Source organism: Schistocerca cancellata, chromosome 7, assembly GCF_023864275.1.
Source record: "Schistocerca cancellata isolate TAMUIC-IGC-003103 chromosome 7, iqSchCanc2.1, whole genome shotgun sequence".
NCBI classification, from domain to species: Eukaryota; Metazoa; Arthropoda; class Insecta; order Orthoptera; family Acrididae; genus Schistocerca; species Schistocerca cancellata.
This window is the reverse complement of record NC_064632.1, coordinates 211,341,441-211,362,548: the sequence shown is the minus strand read 5'-3', so window position 1 is coordinate 211,362,548 and position 21,108 is coordinate 211,341,441.

Below are 21,108 nucleotides of genomic sequence, written 5' to 3'. Positions count from 1 at the left end.
AACATCGTGCAGCCCGCCTCCAGTGGTGTCGCGACAGGCGTGAATGGAGGGACGAATGGAGACGTGTCGTCTTCAGCGATGAGAGTCGCTTCTGCCTTGGTGCCAATGATGGTCGTATGCGTGTTTGGCGCCGTGCAGGTGAGCGCCACAATCAGGACTGCATACGACCGAGGCACACAGGGCCAAAACCCGGCATCATGGTGTGGGGAGCGATCTCCTACACTGGCCGTACACCACTGGTGATCGTCGAGGGGACACTGAATAGTGCACGGTACATCCAAACCGTCATCGAACCCATCGTTCTACCATTCCTAGACCGGCAAGGGAACTTGCTGTTCCAACAGGACAATGCACGTCCGCATGTATCCCGTGCCACCCAACGTGCTCTAGAAGGTGTAAGTCAACTACCCTGGCCAGCAAGATCTCCGGATCTGTCCCCCATTGAGCATGTTTGGGACTGGATGAAGCGTCGTCTCACGCGGTCTGCACGTCCAGCACGAACGCTGGTCCAACTGTGGCGCCAGGTGGAAATGGCATGGCAAGCCGTTCCACAGGACTACATCCAGCATCTCTACGATCGTCTCCATGGGAGAATAGCAGCCTGCATTGCTGCGAAAGGTGGATATACACTGTATTAGTGCCGACATTGTGCATGCTCTGTTGCCTGTGTCTATGTGCCTGTGGTTCTGTCAGTGTGATCATGTGATGTATCTGACCCCAGGAATGTGTCAATAAAGTTTCCCCTTCCTGGGACAATGAATTCACGGTGTTCTTATTTCAATTTCCAGGAGTGTATCAACCAGGTCCATGAGGTAGCAGGATGCAGTGGTTCACACATAGCTTGAGAAGAAAACTATCGTCCATTACCAGAAATACCTCATCACATACTCCACAGACGGCTGCGCAACATTTCTGAGAGCAGGTTTGACTCCTCTGACGGTAGAGTAGCTGACAGTTAAACGTCAATTGAAGTGATGGCGCCAATACAATTCCACAGGGCAGGCCGCCGCTTTCCCGGTACGTTGGGCCCAACAGAGCGTTCATGTGTCCTCAGTAAACGCGAGCCTTCAGCAGCCCACAGTTGCCAACAAGTCCCTTCCCTATAGCTGCCCAAGCTTGGCCCTAAATCCCTGTCCGCCTCTGCTTACGTGCGCCCTTCTGCTGCGAGGCATGCTCTGGTCTCCGAGCATCTGGCCAGAGACGAACACAGGCAGATACAATCGATACTAGAACATTAAGATTCTGCAACCGCACTGAACAATAATGAACACCATCAACCTCAGAAACACTTTCAAACTGGATACTCGGAATTAATCTAACTGAAAGGTCTGGTTATCTGCTGGCAGTAAACTGATTAGGTGTGCTGTGGACCAGTTGCATGATTTCAGGAGGACAGCCGTCTTAGTGTTGGACAGGTTACAATTAGCTTTTGATTTGTAGGTTCTGCAGACAATGTAATTCCATACACTATTGGATTCATCATGCAGTTAAATTGAGGTGTGGGTCTCCTTGTGATAGGTTACTCACTGTCGTCATTACCCTGTTTTTAATGAACATTTGTTGTGTCTCAAGAAAGCCGCTACAACTTTAAAATGATATCCTACAGCACATGAATTACTAAGGCAACAACCATCAGTATGTTGTTTACTACAAAGGCGTCTGAGTATACTGCGCCTCAGAATATGGTTGAAATGAGGTTTTTCTTACAGACTACAATCTGCTCGCAATGGCAGTGCAATTACTAATGACGTATCATGAATCTAGTGCACTGGTTTCCATTATATTTCAATCTCATGTGTATTCCAAAGTTGGAGCACTCCAGTGGAACATAGCACAAACCCTGTTTGTGAGGTAATCTTGACAGTGAGTTACATAAACTACGAACTCTCTTTTTACCTTCTATTTTTAATGTTAGCTTTAGGGCAATTGCATACCAGGAGTACCTCCGACGTGTTGTCCATTCTTCCATCTGGACATTACTATCAGGAACTTGTTTGTAATATAAAAATAAAATTTATTGGTAGATGACTACAATAAAACCAAATCCCTCTCGTTACAGAAATCGCATTAGTACTGAATTTGTGTCCTTCGTAGTTCATTTGTATCTACCAATCTAGACCTTTCAATTTATGTACATGGCGAGGAAATTGGAGTCACTAACCAAAGGTTGAGTTTTAAAGTGTACTTTAATCAGCCTTGTGTTTCGGCTAATTGGAAACGTAGGGTTATATTTTCGGAACATGTGGAGTGAATAGAAATAGGAATCGCCACCATCTCTTCAGAAGGAGAAAAAATGAGGGAAATAAACCAACTGACAGGGCTATCAATTCAGAAGATTATGCTGTGATTGAAGTATATGAGAAAGTAAGTACTCATTTAGATTGTATACATGTAAAATTTGTTATTTAGAAGGTAATATTCTCGTGTTGTGGAAGTAAATCAAGGTCGATCAAACAAGTTTATTTGAAGACATCAGGAGTCATTTCTTAGTCAAGATGTTGTTCAATCGCTCTCCATTATTTCTGGAGGCCCTAGAAGTTATATATTTGAAGACATGATGGTTTTCATTATAATATCAGACTTAGTGTATTAATAAGCAAATGAAATTCGTTAGTTTACTCTTACAATAATGTTATTGGACATCCAACACTTTATTCAGTAAACAGACAGAAAAATCACAATTTATGCAAAATGCAATGTTCTTTCATATGGAATAAAACTTGTATTAACCAGATAAGTTTCGTTTATTATTCTCCTACAGCTGAAGTAGATTTTGATGTCTCCCTATTCAGCCAAAGTACCAATAAAGAGAAACAGAAACATCATGTTCACTCCAGGGTGAACAGAAACACCCAGGTTTAATTTTTTGTGTTATAAAATCATCAGATAGGCCCTAAACCAATTATAAGTTCAGAGCTCAACTCAGTACCCATAATCCCATATAATTTTGATTTCCATTTTCTTTTCAAAATTACTATTTTTTCTTTTTTAAGTTGAAAAACATTCTGTCATCCTATTTTACAGTACTCTAAACTGCAAGACACTTACAGGATGTACACTCTGATATCTCCTGGAAAATAAAATGACTCCCTGTAATTGACCATTACTCATATCTCAGGACTAGGTTTGGGACAGCTGAAGGGAAAACCATGGAAGGTGGACCCACAAATTTGCCATGTCTTGTTTTGTTTAATACAATATTACTTTATGACAATATTAACACTGCAATTTAAAAACTCATTAAAGGAATATAGTTGAAGATACTCAAATTATTTTTAAAAATCTAACAATTATCCATTAAAAACAGGAAATGAAAAACAGAGGTACAGAGATCCCAAAAACAAAGGTTATATCAAGTGAGTGTGGTTGCAAGCAGGCTCAACAAACAATTTTATAAACCAAATGAATTACAGTAACATCTGTTAAATGTATTACATTTCAAGACTAGCTGACCGTTACAGAGTCCAATAACATTCACCAAATCCCCAGTTGCTCACAAGACATACCACTGATTGAAGCTATTGGGAGGCCGCTTAGCAATGCTTAACCATCAATAAAAAAACCTTAAATATCGAACTACATAGTCCCTCAAACAGTCCAACTAGAAAAGTATAAAATCTAAACATAAATGGCCATTCATATATCGCAACCCAACATTAACAGGGTTTAGTAAATATACAACGGCCTAGATTTGAAGATAATTGAAGTATATAAAATTGAAATGTAAGATAAAAGGTTTGGAAGGTAGGAGACGAGGTACTGGCGGATGTAAAGCTGTGGGGACGGGTTGTGAGTCATTCTTGGGTAGCTCAGTTGATAGAGCACTTGCCTGCGAAAGGCAAAGGTCCAGGGTCGAGTCTCGGTCCGACACACAGTTTTAATCTGCCAAGAAGCTTCATATCAGCACACACTCTGTTGCAGAGTGAAAATCTCATTCTGGAATTGAAATGTACTTTAACTTGGCACAGACCAGCAGAACTTTGACGCAATCCTTAATAACTGTCAGTAGACAGCTATGGCAGCCAACAAGGAATGAGCAGCAAAATTTCGCAGCAAGTGTAATAGCTAATGACTGTGGATCAAGTTATGGTTAGTCAGTTTATCTTGATAAGTAACTGGTCTTAAACTGTGCATTCTGAGAAGTAGTGATAAGGGTGCCAACAAAGAACACTTTCAGAGGTATAACGATGAAAAACCTCAGGTTTGGCAAACATGCCATAAGCTCCTGAGATCCTTAAATTCAACAAGTAGATCTAACTGCTGGGCTCCGCATGAAAGGCGACACTCCGCTGTGGCACGCATGAAGGGATCAGTCTCACTTAAAGGGACATTGTACATGTAATTTGACATTTTCGGTTTTTCTATTCCATAATATACTTTGGACTTTCCTGAACATTTTGGTATATAATACAATAAAATCAAACAATTGTGAGACTTTCAAATAATATTTTCAATGTTGACATGTGACTGTCAAATTTCGCGGCTACGCATATACTGCCACAGTTGAGCAGTCATATCTTGCGAACTACAGAGTCTAGAAGGCTGTGAATAGCTGTTTTTTTGTGCCTACTACTATGCCTCAGAAGCGGCATTACGAATAAACCTAATAACGAAGCTGGGTAACACAAAACTGTCTGATGGAAATATAATAAAATGTACTGGAAAACTAACGGACAAACTAATTGATGAATTACAGGAATATTATGGGAAGGCCAATAGAGATAATTATGACAATTTAGAGAAGATGAAAAGAGCTGTGTGGAACACTTTGTTTCATCGAATATCAATCAATGAAAAGCCAATTCATGCTTTGCGTCCGCCTCCACCAAACACTAGTTGTAAATATAGGAAAGCTGAATTTTCTGGCAACCTGAATGAATTTACACATAAACATTCTCTTCCTTTGGCAGCACTGGAGGCTATCAGTCCTATTTACAGAGATTTGGGAAATACTGAGCTACTAAAGAAGTGTTTACATGGAAGACCCAGATTGTTAACGAGTCCTTCAATAATATTAAGTGGATCTGTGTGCCTAAAAATGTATTTGTTGGCCTTATGACTAACATTAGCAGCGTCTGAGTCTGTAATAACTTTTAATGGCAGTTACTATGAAAGATTTACGGTTCTGGAGAAGTTACGGGTAAGATTTGGGCAGAACACAGCTAAAGGACTGCGGGACCTGGATGAGCATTGTGTACGTGAAGCAGAGTTAGCTTCTCAGCAAATGACAAAAGAAGCAAGAAAGAAAAGAGGAGGCAAGCACTGGGCTGTTATGACACTGAAGAAATCACAGATTATGGGCCACACCAATTATAGTGCATAAAAGACGCGGAAATGTAAGTCTATATAATAATTTGGAATAAAAACAATTTTAAATGTCAATAATTCTGAACTACATTTTTTTAAATAAATGACCGTTTTCTAAAAAAGGTATGATGGTAGAGACATGAAATTTTCATTGAATGCCAAGCGTGAGATTCAACACATATGGAACTAGAATAATTAAAATATCTTGAGTTCTTTTGTTTTTATGTTGATTTATTTACAAAAATCTATCAAAAATTGAGTGTTTGAAAAAAAAGATAACATGCCCCACATTACAATTTTAGTAATAACTATAATTCAGTGTATCTAGAAAGGTCCATTCAACAATTATGGAAAATCATAAGGTGGTGTCTTAAAAAGTTTCGAAGGTAATGGGTCACAAAATTCGATAATTTAACATTGACAGCATAGGACATACAATGTCGCCTTAACTTGAGCCACACCGACGCTGATAGTTGGAGCAGCCGCTCCGACTAACCCAGACGCCATGCGACGACCCGAGTGCCACTGCACCGGTAAACGAACACACCTCGGCTCCGGGTCGAGGGAACAGGAAGGCGGCGTTTGCCGCTAAAGCTGCCCTGCCTACACGGACGAACGGGAACAGTAATCTGCGTAAATAAAGCTTCACACAAGAACGGCTGGGTAGAAAAAAGGAAATATATAGATTAATGGGAAGAGGGTACCAATAGGTTAAATTTAACACTCCTTAAATTACTGGCAACGGCCTTGCCGCAGTGTCTACACCGGTTCCCGTGAGATCACCGAAATTAAGCGCTGTCGGGCGTGGTCGGCACTTGGATGGGTGACCATCCAGGCCGCCATGTGCTGCTGCCGTTTTTCGGGGTGCACTCAGCCTCGTGATGGAAATTGAGGAGCTACTCGACCGAATAGTAGCTGCTTCGGTCAAGAAAACCATCATAACGACCGGGAGAGCGTTGTGCTGACCCCACGCCCCTCGTACCCGCATCCTCCTCTGAGGATGACACGGCGGTCGGATGGTCCCGGTAGACCACTCGTGGCCTGAAAACGGAGTGCTTTATAATTTGTTTTATAATTACTAATTTTCGTTACCAATCATGTCAGCACCCGCTGATTCATTAACACAAACATGCGCATATATCACCTTGCCTGCTACACAGATCGAGTCACAAATTATTCCCTTCATAATACCTGTCACAAGATACTCTCTTGCACGAAATATGTCCTATACCATAAATGGAATTAGAGGCACTAACCGATGGTCATGCGCTCAAACACTGGTATGCGCATTAATATAACAGATCCCATTCCATAAAACACAGGCATGGCCTATAATATCCAATGGTCAAAATAAGAGAACAACACTTAACTCCACTCAGGTGGGAAGAAGCCGCGACTCGCAGGATCCCAGGCAGGGCGTTACTGTTTCTAACTTACACAGACGATCAGGTTACCTTCCATTCGGAAAGTGGATGCACTCAGCGACTGTACGTGACTTATGAGCTATAGAGTGCAGCAATCAGTCGTCCTTTTTAGATTTTATTACGAAAATCCGGATTTCGGCTAGTAGCTAGCCATTCTCAATGCGATATTTTTTATTTTCAATGCATGTAAGTCCCTGTTGTTCTTTGAATACTACTGTCAGTAGTATTCAAAGAACTGTGACTGACCCCCGAACAACAGGGACTTACGTGCATTGAGAATAAAAAATATCGCATTGAGATTGGCTAGCTACTAGCCGAAATCCGGATTTTCGTAATAAAATCTAAAAAAGACAGATTGCTGCACTCTATAATTTATAAAACTGCACAGACGATCTTCGACGTGGCGTAAACGTTAAGTTTGCAGAGTGGGCCGGGAACATGCCGATCACGGTGCACTCAACGTCCGTCTGTCTTGGCGCCGCCCGCCGCTACCAATTCTTAAGCGACCCGGCCAGTCTTGCCCCCGACGGAATTAATCTTTCGTCGTTCCTCAAGGCCCGCGCTGAACAGCTTAAGTCCCCAAAAAGCTACAGCTCACCAGCCACGTGACCCTCAGCCAACTGGCCTCCACAGGCCCCACACCTCAACCAAAGACCAAAGACGCACAATCGACTCGACATTGGCAACCTAAGCAGCTAGTAATGCCACAACGACTCAACTGCTTTATTTTCATAATTATATGCCACAGGAAAAGACACACAATGTATGACTTATCAAACTCGAACTTAGAGGTAACATATCATACAAACGTTATACTGCTTATGCATATGTGGGTCAAGCACAACTCTCTGTGCCACATCTGCAGATTGGATCTGCTTTCTCACGTCAGAGATAGGACGTTCAACTTGGCCAGTCTCGTGACTCTATTGTCCCACTGGTTTCTTATCATAATCATTTAATAAATAATTATCACGAAACTACTCATTGTCTATGCATGACTGGATACAAATAAAAACACGGCTTCAAAGTATACAATATGTAAAAGAAAACGTTGGAGGTAACGTATGGAAAAGACGGAGGTGCATTGGCTTGATGGTCTACAGAGGTCACAAGTTTCCAAGTGGTCTTTGGTTTACTTGTTACTGAGACCAACCCACATCTTGATACAAAAGCACACGGATAAGCTTTGAGGTAATCGACTGTTCCATCAACCCAATCGCACCAACTGACCGGGAGGAAAAATCCACCACGTCGCTTCTGCGGCCTGTAGACTAGTCGGCCCCATACCTTTAGTCAAGAGAACAACTCTCCAAAGATGCTGAAATAGAAGTTCTGGTTAAACACACTTTGTTCGTTAAGAATACGGCCTGAGTACTTCTTCTTGTCACTGACTATCTCCAATTCCTGCAACACACTAAGCAGTCATCCTTTGGATGCAGGATACCAAATTACATTCAATTTTGTACAACATGAATTAAAAAATTTATCGCTTTTCTGGCGATGGTATGATGTTGTTGCGTTCTTAAAGTATTAAGGGTTTGGAAGTCGACTTTTAGTTTATATTTCCTGAGACAGATTTCACATTTTTGCGAGATTTTACTATTGTAGACCATGTCATCATATTTAGTATTTTTACTGTCAATTTCAAGTGGTTCATTCTGCTTCTTACCTTTTAATCTTGTTGTAGGAGTTAGTGACTTCCCTATTCTGGTAACCATTGGCAGTAGTTATCTGTTTCATGGTAAATAGTCTCCTGCCTATTTCTTTTTGGTCCATGGCAAGATGTATCAGAGAGTGAATCACATAACTGAAGTAGGCCTTCTTATAATGTTGTGGATGCCAAGAGTGGCAGTTGACAATTGAGTTTGTAGTTATTGGGTTTCTGTAGATCCCAAAAACATACTTCTTTCCTTTCTTCATGGCTGTCATATCAAGGTAGTTGTTGCAGAAGTCTTTTTCTATGATAACTAATTGATTTTAGGAAACATGGGGCTAACTGCTCATGAGGAACAAATCATGTTTAATTCATTTACCTTGTAGAGAAAGATGATGTCATCGACATGATGTTTGTAATAGGTTATATGTTGTCTAAACTTCGGGAATTTATTAAAAAGTTGTTATCCAGACAAATGTGGACACAACTCTTGGATTAGAAGTTAGGCCTATTCCATCTGGCCTATGACAGCTTACAAGGCAGTATGATATTCAGTCTGTGACTGTGGGACAGGTGATTAATATGCTGCTAGTCCCTTCAGCTGTCATTGTCAGTAGCTGAATCCTGATGATGCTGCTGCTTCTTTGTTCAAGCAGGTACTCATTTGGTCTCATTTGAGTGACCCCCCTTCCACATCTCCATACCTCTGATAATCCATACAGGCAGAGAGAATCAAACCTGTGTCTTTCCACATTGAAGGCAGTGACGCTAACTGTGTTTAGTAGGTTATTACGTCTCTAGCTAAGACACATTATGTTATTAACTATAGCCTGGATCATCTCTCATTTCTTATGAATTTTTATGTGGCACTCCAATTCTGGAATACAGGTATTCATTACTTTAATTAATTTTATTTCATTTTCAGAAAACATCAATTTAATAATTTCTGACTTACAACATTCTTTTAAAAAGTTTTATTGGGTCTTTCTTAATTTCAGCTATACCGTTTGTTGCAAAGATATTTTCAATTTTCTTTGTGTAATCACTGTTGAGGGGAATACTGTAGTGTTGCGTTTATGAGTTTTACTTATGAGAGCTTTCCCCTTCTTGAGTTTCTTATTAAGGTTATTAACTATCTACACAACATTGTTTTTCACATTAACTACATTTTATGTAGTTGTTAGGGATTTTTTGATCTTAATAGTCACATTGAATCTACTAACTTAGCTATTTCAATTATCACTTCCTCAAATTACATTGCACTGAAGTGAGGAGTAAGTCCTATTCAAGCCCTTTATCTAGTAACACCTGTTCATCACTGTTAAGTTCAATTTTACTTATATTAGCTACCATCTCGTGAAAAATGCTCATTTTTCATTGTTTCATTACTTCTGTTATCTTTGTTTCTTGCACAATATTGAAATCTACTTCTGTAGTCTTTTGTAAATATTTTCCACCTCTTTTCCTTCTTTACTGAGCGTTTCCTGAAGTATACACGTGAACTGAAACAATAACCAGCTATGATGAACTTCTAAACGAGACCCTTCTACGAATATGTTTCAGTAGGAGTTTTACTTTACATGACTCCCTAATTTGCATACTTACCAAAATTACATACTTTTTTTCCACTGAATGTGCTAGTGGTAAAGTGTTAGTAATTTTAACTTTGGCATGTCATGGGATTGTATCTAATGATATGCCCTATTTATCTTTTTATTTTAGTTGTTCTTTTTCAGTTTGTCTAATCCAGAAAGATTTATTTTTTATAGTCTTCACTCCCCTCACAGGGCACGAATTTCGGAATACTAAACATTATATAGGCAGCATGTGATTTAATATTCACAGATGTTTTTGTTGAAATTAATCTCAGAAATTAACAGCAAGCTTGCCTGCTTTTACTGCTAATTAGCTATCATCAGAACTAAACGACACAAAAGAGAGAATGCAAATATTTACTGGAAAAAAGGTTAATACATATTGATGGGAATTTAGCAATTCAGCTTGTGACAGAGTAGTGCATCACAGTAATGACCACAACATGACAAACGGCCTTTCATGCTTGTGCAATACTCTCGCAGCAGCGAGATGAACTACGAGGGTTGACCGAAAAGTAATTCTTCAACAGTTGGTAGCATTGGTATGCGGCAGGTACTGGCTTGTTCCGTGGCCTCTTCTCTACAGCTCCAGTTGGCGGGAAGCCTTAGCAATGAACGATTGGGTTGTTATAGTGTAAAAATGGAACCCTGCGCAGACGGTCGGTCAATGCGATTTAAGCAAAGTTCAGTCTTTGAATTCTTGACAGCAGAAGGTGTCACCCCAAAGGCGACTCATCAGAGAGTGAAAGCAGTTTATGGTGATTGTGTTGATGTGAGTACTGTGCGTTATTGGGCGAGTAAGTTTAAAGATGTTGAGGAGGAAGCATCTGACCTGCGTGACAAACAAGGAGTTAGACAGCCTGTGACAGCAACTAGCGAGTTTCACAAGCAAAATGTTGACAGATTGATTCAGGACGATCGTCGTATCACTCAGAGAGAAATTGCAAGCACAGTCGGCATTTCAGAAGAACGTGCGGGTCAGATTATTGCTTTGCTTGGCTATCAGAAGTTCCGTACACGATGGGACTTCAGATGCTGACTCCTGAAATGAAAGCGCATATACTTGAAATTTACAAGAACTACTCTCACGTTACAGGAATGAAGGTGACGCCTTTCTCCATTCTGCTTTCATCCTCTGATGAATCTCCTTTGGGGTGACACCTTCTGCTGTCCAAAATTCAATGACTGCACATTGCTGAAATCGCATTGACCGATCGTCTGCGCAGGGTTCCATAATTTACATTGAAACAACACAATCGTTCGATGCTAAGGCTTCATGAGAACTGGAGCTGTATAGAAGAGCCTACAGAATAAGTCGTACCTGCCACCTACCAATGTTGCCAACTGTTGAAGAGTTACGAAGGTGGAAGCATTACTTTTCAGTCAACCATCATATATCAGTATAAGTTTACTGTGCTCAGTTTACATCAAGTTAATAGATCCACACAAAAGTAAAATAGAGACACGAAAATAAAGTGACATCCGAACTCATTATCTAAAGTCATACAACTCATTATTTAAAATCAAAAATGTATGGCAAGCAAAAATTATATTAAAGAAATATTAATCACACTGCAGTCTGTTTGTGGAACGAGTTGTTATGGTAAAAAGCATGACTGGATACAAATACGTACTGGTCTTCAGAATGTAAAACACGTAAAGGCAATCTTAGGTGGAATTTTTTATTTATCAGACTCTCCTAATTTGTGTGAGCCAAGTTTGGTTGTGACCACTACTATGAAACGTTACTCTATAACAAGCTGAATTGACATGTTTCTGCATTTTGCAGCTATCTGTAATTTATCTATCGATACTAACAAGGAAGTATAAGACCTCTTATAAAGGAATATAATTTGTGAATGGGATTGTTTCCCAACGAAATAAAGAACTAGTAATATGATACATGAAATAAATCGTAAATGCATGAGCAAATAAACCTAAAATATTAACAATTAAAATACTATATATCAAATTAAAATTCATTTGACATTAACAATATATTATGTCCCACGTTTCGCTATCCATTGAAAGTTCAGAATAAAATGATAAATGTAAAGATCTAATTTCACTGATTGATCCCTCACTGATTTGAAGTATTGCAAAAATTACTACTACTACTGGTATTTCTTACTTATACTTTTCTGTAACATTAGTATACAAATTAATTAAAAATATGCTGTTTTGAAAATCAAATGGAAAGTAGTTTGGCACTGAGGCTATACTTCGTATCTACAGCGCCCTATGCACACTTGAACACATTAATTAACTTCCATACACCCAATATTTTGACAACTGAGGGTTAATCTAAAATTAATGGAAACACCTTCTTGTATACAATGCTGGTTGGCTGTGTCGATGCTATTTTGGCAGTCTTTCACATGTCTCAAATAATGCAAAGTTTTTGAAGTACCCGGAGGCATCTGAGGCCATCAACCTCCTCTCATTTGTGCCATTTGCACAACTAGCACCTTGTCTGAACTGGTAAATGATAAGTGCTACGAGCACTGTTACTGGATGAGTGCCGTTTTGCTCATCAACATCCTTAGTCTCTGTTTACCTCCAGATAAGTATCTCATGTGACCCAGTGAACAGCAGACCAATTAGGCTGTGCCTCATGCAGCAGTGTGTCATCCTCGGCTGCAGTGTCCATCCCTCAGAATTATGAGAAATTTTAAAAGAAATTTGTTTGTAAACCTCATATACCGTATCCATACACAAATTTGTATAGCTTATTAACAAAAGATCATTATATGAAAAATAGTATCTACTTTGGAACACACTTCATTATAGATTCCATCATTTTCCTCAGGATTGAGAAATGAGAATCCATAAATGTAAACACAATGTTTGTTTCAAATGTTCCTAGGCAATTACACAAGTAGATTATGTCACAAAATCATATAAACACAACAGTTAGTGACGGGTGGCATTACATAACTATTGTTTGTAACTGATTGTACAAATATACCATAGCACACACATAGAAATAATGAACAATATCTGTAATAAAAGTGAAATGATGTGGATCCACATGTGCAATAACCACTGGTTCATACATACCTATAGCTGATAACATTTATACAAAATTCAAATTAACAACACCCCTTAATTCAATTCTACAGTCTACTAAACATCAGACACCACTATTTCTAACTATTTACAACAGTGCCTGCTACATTCCTATTTTAGTTACTTTTGAATTAGTAGGGAATCTTTGAAATTTCCTTCAGTTGCTGAACAAATTCAACTACCAGGCACATAATAATAAAAAATAAAATTATATTTGCTTAAATTTTCTTACATGGCAACAATCTTGTCCCATTTATCCACAAGTAAAAGGAAATTTGGCTAGCCACCAAATTACATTTAATTTGATTGCTGCTCTACAGGTCTCCTCTGTCTCTGAACATCACAATCATTAATATAGCCAGTTACTTCCTTCTCCAATATTCTACTGAAGGAGAAATAGTAAATCACAATAGACTATGCAACGGTAGAAAACTCTGAAACATAAATCAAATGAAAAGTCAAACATAAGCATTCATGAATATCTAATTACAATAATCACGAAAAATAAAATCTTAACCAAAATTAACATTGCTCCTCCTTCACCATTATTCTGTTACTCTTTTTTTTTTTCACCCCATAGTCCACCCGTTGATTTCATCCTTGAATTCATCTTATATCAACTTACTTTATAGGACCTCAAACATTTCTCCAATCATCATTGTGTATTATTTGAATCTCCATATGACTTTCCATAGTCTCTTGATTGATCCTATAATTAATATCACACAATCTAATTCATCTGTAAATATAAAATACGTTAGAAATAATCCAAAACACAAAAACTGTAATCCAAATGAAGTTTCAGTTACAGAAAGGGACGACATCAAATTTTAGGAAAGCGAATGATCAAGGTTGCTTTAGAAATGGCTGTAGCACAATGGATCTTTGTAGGTCACGAAAGAAATTATAAACAGAGCATAAAGCATGAATTACCATTTTGAATCGAATTTTAGATTTTGGGGACGATTTGACTTATTTTCGCCAAAAAATGTTCTTATAGCGCTTGAAAATATGACATTGATTCAAACTATGAATACAAAGAACATATGTCAGTGCTACAGCTTCCATTAGACTACACCAGGTTGGTAAGATAGTCACGACTGGAGGAAGAGTTAAAGAGGTGACTTGATATCAGCACAAATACTCTGTAGCCCTAAAGGAGCTTTACAGATTATCATTAAGGGAAACCAAAGACGAACCTCTTTACTTTATCAAATGACTGTGTTTTGCCTCCAATACCGGTAAACAAAATCAACTAACTGAGCTTTCTAAGCACATACGACAAAAATACAACCATCGCTTGGAGACAATACACTAATACCCTGTCACATCGTCTCTCTCCTTGATAATGGCCTCATAATGCCCTCAATTCGGTAATGAACAGGGTATACAAGTATGTCAACGTATACAGTACCATATGTGGCTGATACCAGTAAACGGTTATTAGATATCGTAGAGTTACCAGATTTCCTAGGTGTTTATTGTTACGGTTAATCTGTGCTACAATTAGCGTCAGAATTTTCCAAAGGGATAAAGCTCAGCTGATTTAGCGCAACCATTCGGTACATTGGACGTGTGGCATTACTTGAGAGGAAAATAAATAGCCACTTGTCAGACAACACTGCATGTCACTAGTCAGCTGTTGTCCAGATTCCATGTTGTTTGACGCATTAAAGGCGCGCACCTGTACGACCAACTTGCCACTTTCAGCGATGACAACACCAGATGTACGACGCGGAAAATCTGTTTCATCTAGTTCTTTTCAGAATGCTCACATGTAAACTGGTTGAGATTCACTGGCAGCAGCAGATCCTGTGTCTCTAAAAACCGAAAGCTTATGAGGTGTTGGTGAAATTTCAGACAGAATTGTGGAAATATGTACCAACTTAATTAGTAATGTCCCTAGTGAAAACCGTAATACATCACTGGCACAGGGAATTTTTCCAGACGGATTTAAATATGTAGTTTTTAAACCTCTTCATAAGAAAGGTGACTAGCCAGACTGAAACACTTATCATCCAGTTTCATTATTGATATCATTTTCCAAAATATTCGAAAAAGTAATGTACTCAGGAGCAGTCTCACATTTAACTAAAAACAAATTAATTACCATCTCCCAGTTTGTATTCCTGAAGGGTAGTTTGACTGATAATGCTGTTTATAGCACACACTCCTGAAATAGTAGAAGCCTAGAATAATAAAATAACGCTAAGTGGTATTTTCCGTGCTCTTTACAAGGCGTTTGGTTGTGTACATCACGTTGCTGTCTAAGAAATGAAATTGTGTGGAACTGATGGTTTTATACACAACTGGCTGGAATCATACGTGACAAAATGAATGAAAAAATTGTGCTAAATAATTCAAAGAAAGTAGCAAGGGTAGAAAATTTTGGTGACTGAAGAAAAGTAAAAAAGGGAGGCCTATAGTGTTCAATTCTGGGTCCAATCCTATTACTTATATACGTCCATGACCTTCTACTTAACATTCAGCAGCCGGCCGCGGTGGCCACGCGGTTCTAGGCGCTGCAGTCCGGAGCCGTACAGCAACATAAATATTTGAGCATTAGCCCAGTACTATGAAATATCTGACAGGTAACAAGACAAGTTTTAAATATTACTTATAATCATTTTTCCTTGGCAACACCTTCTATTACGGCGCTAAATTTCATGTGTTGATTAATGTTAATATTGATCACATACACATATACGTGTAAACTGACTCGTTCCATTCTATTTATTTAAAGCATTGTTTAAATGTTCTATGGAATGTGTAACTGAACAACTGAATAATTATCTGTCGGGTTCGAAACTGAGTGTCGTTGAGTAGATGGTGACGTTCTTCTCTGATCCCTGATCCTGACCACTGTTGTTGCATCGAGTTCGTTGACTGCGAAAGGTACAACGGACGTTCAGTAAGCAATACAACACATTATTTTCAGCCAGTTTCGGTTTAGAAAATGCGGAATTTGTCATGGGACATCGTGGAAAACTTCCGCTTCAGCCCCTATTGTCTCATGAAGTTCCAATAGATGACTGCGCTGTACATAGCCTCCAAAGTGGGGTCTGTAAAGTAGGTGCATTCCAAGCAGAGAGCTATCATAGAGTCTCTTTTTGTGGAAAACCAGAGAGTCGCAGATATTCATAGGCGCTTGCAGAATGTCTATGGAGACCTGGCAATGGCCAAAAGCACGTTGAATCGTCGGAAGAGATGTCTGTCATAATCACAACAAGGTCGCTCAAACCAGACCAATTCCCCGCGTCCCGGCTCTTGCAATGTTGGAATTTACGGACGGTCTCATTCGAAGTGATCGATGGATCATAATGAAATACCTCGCTGCACAACTTGACGTCTCTGTTGGGGGTGCTGACACACTTGTTCACCAGTTGGGGTACCCAATAGTGTGTGTACGTTGGGTTACTCGCCGTCTAACAGAAGACCATAACGAGCAACGGAGGACCATCTGTGCGGAACTGCTTGCGCGCTACAATGCTGATCATGACAGTTTTTGGCGAAGATCATCACAGGTAATGAGACGTGTGGACATTACTTCGAACCGGAAACAAAACGGTAACCCATGGAGTGGCACCACGCCACCTGTCCTCCGAAGAAAACGTTCACAGCCGCATCCTCAGCATATGAGTCAGGACGACGTCTTCTGGGACTCTGAAGAGGCTATTCTGTTTGATGTCCTCTCTTATGGTTCAACGATGAATTCTGAAGTGTATTGTGCCACTCTCAGGAAACTGACAAAATGACTTAAGCGTGTTCTTTGCCACAAAAATGTAAACGAACTTCTCCTGCTCCATGACAACGCAAGGCCTCACACATGTCTACACAGCCGATGGGATTTCACTTCATTAGACTGTTCTCCCTCACCCAGCCTACAGCCCACATCTGCACCTTCCGATTTTCATCTGTTTGTCCCAATAAAGGATGTACTCCCCTGGAAGCATTACGTGGGTGACGTGGAGATCATTATGCGGCAAGACGTTGGCTCCGCCGTCGACCAGTAGAGTGGTACCATGTGGGCATTAAAGCCCACCCAGTATGGTGTCGTAAGGTCGTCGCATTGAGATTATATTGCAAAATAGTATTTTGTAGCCAAAAGCGTGGGGAATAATATAGTGTATTGGAATCATGAACAAAACCAAGCAGCTTGTAGAAAAAAATTGTTGCATTTTTTATTGAACGTCTCTCCTACATTCTTCGTAGTCACGCTGTATTGTCAGCGTTCATACATCAACAAGTTGGGCAACTTCGTTCTCGATATCGTCACGGGCACAAATCACTTCACTGATTTGACTGTCACTAGCGGTGGGTGACCACGTAACGGTCTGGCACCAGCTGTACACCACATACAGCTCTCCGGGATGGCCACTGTGCTCTTTTATGATGGTGAGTGACCTTATACCGATGAACTTGATACTACGGCCCTGCACACAGGTGTACGGGCTGTTAACGTAATCAGCTGTCGGCTCTGAGGATGCTTGGGCCGCAACAGATACGGCAGAGAGTGGTCTACCTACCTTCCGGATGGCGTGGGTGTTCCCTCGGAGTAGCGGATTCAGTCGACAGATGCGAACAGTGAGATGTTGCAATTAAAGTTTTTTTTTCTTTAAGCGTTATACATACATAAATAGTCAGGTGAATGAGAAAGCCGGCCGAAGTGGCCGTGCGGTTAAAGGCGCTGCAGTCTGGAACCGCAAGACCGCTACGGTCGCAGGTTCGAATCCTGCCTCGGGCATGGATGTGTGTGATGTCCTTAGGTTAGTTAGGTTTAACTAGTTCTAAGTTCTAGGGGACTAATAACCTCAGCAGTTGAGTCCCATAGTGCTCAGAGCCATTTGAACCATTTGAATGAGAAGACGTAGGCGGCGAATTTGCCGCACAGTGAGCGATCCAGATCTATATTTCATACTACTACACGACCTAATTAATACACATCACCTGTCCAAACTAATAATGACACATCGTTACACGAGAAGTCAATCTAAAGGCAATGTCAAGAGCTGTTAAACCTACGCAGCACGCTGACGATAACTAAAAAAGTTATGCCAGTAGAGAATTGTGTGATGGATGCATAAATACCACATATAATTAAGGGGAAACGCACCTGAACATGCTGTCAAAATGTGGCTGCAGACGATATATAAACAATGGAACTCTCTGAAATAATTTATCTCTAACATTAAGAGAGTGTTTCATTAAAAGGTATTGTGAATATTTACTTAGCAATATGCATACAGTCTAAATATTTTGCAACAATTTTAATTAAATTTAAAGTTGGGGAAAACGAGAGCTGTTTCCAAAAATTATTAGGGATTATTAAAAGTTACGTTTTTATATTATTTTATTGGGCTGCCAATGTGCGCATGCTGGACGATGGCCTGTTTTAATTACATCTCCGACGGTTTAGAAGACAAATTATTATTGTGTTGTATCAACATAATGAAGGGGGAGGAAAGAATACAACCGGATGAATTAATGTTAATACGCTCCAAGACAAAACAATTGTCGCACCACGAAGGAATTATCCGAATGGGACAGAAATCGGTAGATGTGATGTACATTTACAGACAAAAATATTATTGCAATTACAGAAAAACTGGGTGATTTATTCGGTGGGTAGAGCTTCACATATTCAGGAAGTCAGTAACACTTTAGTCCATCTCTGCCCTTCATACAACAGTTATTCGGCTTTTCATTGATTTATAAAGTTGCTGCATGCGTCCCTCAGGCATTTTTTTTTGTCATCAGTCTTCTGACTGGTTTGATGCATCCCGCCATGAATTCCTCTCCTGCGCTAACCTCTTCATCTCAGAGTGGCACTTGCAACCTACGTCCTCAATTATTTGTTGGATGTAATCCAATCTCTGTCTTCCTCTATAGTTTTTGCCCTCTACAGCTTCCTCTAGTACCATGGAAGTCATTCCCTCATGTCTTAACAGATGTCCTATCATCCAGTCCCTTATCCTTATCAGTGTTTTTACATATTCCTTTCGTCTGCGCAGAACCTCCTCATTACTTACCTTAACACTCAACCTAATTTTCAGCATTCGTCTGTGGCACCATATCTCAAATGCTTCGATTCTCTTCTGCTCCGGTTTTCCCAGTCCATGTTTTAATACCATACAATGTTGTTCTCCAGATGTACATGCTCAGAAATTTCTTCCTCAAATTAAGGACGATATTTGATGTTAATAGTCTGCTCTTGGCCAGGAATGTCCTTTTTGCCATTGCTAGTCTGCTTTTGATGCCCTCCTTGCTCCGTACGTCATTGGTTATTTTACTGCCTAGGTAGCAGAATTCCTCAATTTCATCTACTTCGTGACCATCAATCTTGATAAGTTACTCGCTGTTCTCTTTTCTACTACTTCTCATTACCTTCGTCTTTCTTCGATTTAGTCCAAACAGATACTCTGTACTATTTAGACTGTTCATTCTGTTCAGCAGATCATGTAATTCTTCTTCACTTTCACTCAGGATAGCAATGTCATCAACGAATCGTATTATTGATATCCTTACATCTTGAATTTCGATTCCAATCCTGAACCTTTCTTTTAATTCCATCATTGCTTCCTCGATGTACAGATTGAACAGTGAGTGCGAAAGGCTACATCCTTGTCTTACACCCTTTTTAATACGAGCATTTCCTTCTTGGTCGTCCACTCTTATTATTTCCTATTGGCTCTTGTATATATTGTTTATGAACCCGTCTCTCCCTTTAGCTTACCCCTACTTTTCTCAGAATTTCGAACGTCTTGCACCATTTGACATTGTCGAACGTTTTTTCCAGGTCGACAGATCCTATGAAAGTGTCTTGATTTGTCTTTAGTCTTGCTTCCATTATCAACCACAACGTCAGAATTGCCTCTCTCATGCCTTTACCTTTCCTGAAGCCAAACTGATCGTCATCTAATGCATCCTCAATTTTCTCCTGTATATTATTCCTGTAAACAACTTGGATGCATGAGCTGTTAAGCTGATTGTACGATAATTCTCGCACTTGTCGGCTCTTGCCGTCTTTGGAATTGTGTGGATGGTGCTTTTCAGAAAGTCAGATGCTGTGTCGCCAGACTCATACATTCTACACAGCAACATGAATAGTCGTTTTGTTGCCACTTCTACCAATGATTTTAGAAACTCTGATGGAATGTTACCTTTCCCTTCTGCCTTATTTGATCTTAAATCCTCCAAAGTTCTTTTAGATTCTGATTCTAATACTGGATCCCCTATCTCTTCTAAATCGACTCATATTTCTTCTTCTATCATATCGGACAAATGTTGCCCCTCATAGAGGCTTTCAATGCATTTTTTCCACCTATTCGCTGTCTCCTCAGCATTTAAAAGTGGAATTCCCGTTGCTGTCTCAATGTTATCACCCTTGCTTTTAATGTCACCGACGGCTGTTTTGACCTTCCTATATGCTGAGTCTGTCCTTCCGACAATCATTTCTTTTTCGATGTCTTCACATTTTTTCTACAGCCATTTCGTCTTAGCATCCCTGCAGTTCCTATTTATTTCATTCCTCAGCTACTTGTATTTCTGTATTCCTGAGTTTCCGGGAACATTTTTGTACTCCCTCCTTTCACGATCAATTGAAGTATTTTTTCTGTTGCCCATGGTTTATTCGCAATTACCTTCCTTAAACCTATGTTTTCCTTCGCAACTTCTGTGATGGCCCTGTACTGGCAACTGAGCTATTCCTTATTGCCGTAGCTATAGCCTTAGAGAACTTCAACCGTATTTCGTCATTCCTTTGTATTTCCGTATCCTACTTCTTTGCGAATTGACTCTTCCTGACTAATGTCTTAAACTTCAGTCTACTCGTCATCACTACTATATTCTGATCTGAGTCTATGTCTACTCCTGGATACACCGTACAATCTAGTATCTGATTGCGGAATCTCTGTCTGACCATGATGTAACCTAACTGAAATCTTCCCACATCACCTCGCCTTTTCAAAGTATACCTCGCCCTCTTGTGATTCTTGAACATAGTATTCGCTGTTACTAGCTGAAAATTATTGCAGAGGTCAATTGGTCTTTCTCCTTCTCT